The following is a 2500-nucleotide window of genomic DNA, read 5'->3' as shown; positions in this document are numbered from 1 at the left end:
AGAGAGAGAGAGAGAGAGAGAATCACAGAGACAGAGAGAGAAAGAGAGAGAGAGAGAGAAAAAGACCTAGCTAACTACATAAACAGACAGAGCAAGAAAGAGACAAATAGACAGATAGAGAGAGAGAGAGAGAGAGCAAAGCCTCCCGTTCTACCCTCTTGCAATATGCTGTTGCAGAGGCGCTAAATCTCTCACCGCCCGAGATGGGAACGAGACAGATTGCCACGAGGGAATCACAAAGTCAAATGCGGCCGAGGGATCTCGCCCCTTGACAGTGAGAAACAGGGGGACACATTTGCCTCTTCATCACGACCCCGTTTCCCAGGAGGAGCCACCGCTCCTCTCTCTTTCTATCTCTCTTTCTTTCTCTCTTTCTTTCTTTCTTTCTCTCTCTCTTTCTTTCTCTCTTTCTCTCTCTCTTTTTTTCTTTCTCTTTCTCTCTTTCTCTTTCCTTCTTTCTTTCTTCCTTTCTCGCCCCCTTGACAGTGAGAAACAGGGGGACACACTTGCCTCTTCATCACGACCCCGTTTCTCAGGAGGAGCCACCGGGCACTAGAGGCCGTTTCTCTTCTTGGTCTGTGTCTTCTCTCTCTCTCTCTCTCTCTCTCTCTCTTTTCTTTTCCTCTCTCTCTCTCTCCTCTCTCTTTTCCTTCTCTCTCTCTCTCTCCTTTTCTCTCTCTCTTCTCTCTCTCTCTTTCTCTCCCTCCTCTTCTCTCTCTTTTCCCCCTCTCTCTCTCTCTTTTTTCTCTCTTCTCTCTTCTCTCTCTCTCTCTCTCTCTCTCTCTCTCTCTCTCTTCTCTCTCTCTCTCTCTCTCTCTCTCTCTCTTTTTCTTCCTGTTCTTTTATATCATCTTTCTTTCTTTCTTTCTTTTTTTCTTTTTTTTGTTATATGTTTTCGTTTTCTTATATAGATGTTTCTTTGTTCTTTCTTTCTTTCTTTTATCTAATCTTTCTATCTTTCTTTGTCTCTGATTCGTGATATTTCTATATTTCTGTTTTCATTTTTTGTTCTTTTTTCTGTATCATTTATTTGTTCTCTCTCTGTGTCTTCTTGTATTATATATCTGCTTATTGTTCTTCTTCTTCTACATCATCATATCTTTTTCTTTCTTCTTTTTCATTATGTTTCTTCTTCCCTTATTCTTTTCTCTCTTTTATTTTGTCTCCTTCATTGTATTTCCTTTGTCCTTCTTCTATATTATCTATCTGTCTGTCTATCTACTTGTCTGTTATTTGTTTTCGTTATTTTCCAATTATTTATATTTCATTTATTGTTCTACTTGTCATTGTTATTATTCTACTTCTTATTATTTTTTATTCAATTTCTTCTTCTATTTCTAGTTCGTTTCTCTCGTCCTCCCCTTTGCTCTTCTGTTATCTTTCTTATTCCTGTTGTTCTTCCATCTTTTCTTATTACTTTCATTCAATGTTATCTTACTGCATTATTATCCTTTATCAAATTTCACTCTTAGTTCTTTCCCCTTTCTTTGATTTTAACCGTTTTTTTTTCCTTTTTTTTGATTCTTCCTCTTCTTCTCCTTTCATTCAGTTTTCTCTTTCTTTATCAGACGAATAAAGAAGAAATCTTAAAATTATCCGCCCCTTTCCCTCCTCTTGATTTTATTCACTTTTCCATGTGTCTTTGAGACTTTGAGGAAGAGATGTCCCCCTCCTCTCTCTCTCCCCTCCTTTCTTCCCCCTCTTCCCTCCTTCTACTCCCCTCTTCCCTCCTCTCCCCCACTTCTTCCCCTTCCTCTCTCCCCCTCTTCCCTCCTTCTCCCCTCTCCCTTCTATCCTCCTTCCCCTCCTCGTCCTTTTTCTACCTCTCTTCCCTCCTTCTCCCCCCCCTCTTCGCTCCTTCTCCCCTCCCCCTTCTTCCCTCCTTCTCCCTTCGTCCCTCCTTCTCCCCCCCTCGTCCCTCCTTCTCCCCCGCCCCCCCTCCTTTCAAGACGTTGTTTTGAGACGGTCTGGTTTCCAAGATCCACTCTCGAGGCTCTTGCGTCACTGCATATCATTGGCCTCTTTATATTTTCTCATTTCTCTCTCTCTTTCTCTCGTGTTCTCTGTCTTTCTGTCAATCTGTTTGTTTGTTTACCCTTCTGTCTGTCTGTCTCTGTCTTTGTCTCTGTCTCTGTTTCTGTTTCTCTTTCTTTCTCTTCCTCCTGCTCTCTCTCTCTCTCTCTCTCTCTCTCTCTCTCTCTCTCTCTCTCTCTCTCTCTCTCTCTCTCTCTCACTCACTCCCTCCTTGCCTCTCTCGCCTCCCCCCTCATTTTTTATTTGCATTTTCACTCTAATAGAGTTGCTTACTGGTTGTGAGTGAGAAGCTGATTGTAATTATAAGGGTCAGGCGAAGGCACACAGCTTCATTATGACGTTCGGAAGATGACATATCATTTACCAGCTTGAATACGAATGTGCATTGCTTAAGCTTATTTTCTCGCCTCCCCCTTTCCCTTTTTTTTTTTCTTCATTCTTCTCCTCTGGTCCTTTTTTCCTTACC

The sequence above is a fragment of the Penaeus monodon genome, chromosome 43 (genome assembly GCF_015228065.2).
Source record: "Penaeus monodon isolate SGIC_2016 chromosome 43, NSTDA_Pmon_1, whole genome shotgun sequence".
In the NCBI taxonomy this organism is placed as follows: Eukaryota; Metazoa; Arthropoda; class Malacostraca; order Decapoda; family Penaeidae; genus Penaeus; species Penaeus monodon.
Note: the sequence above shows the minus strand (reverse complement) of the source record.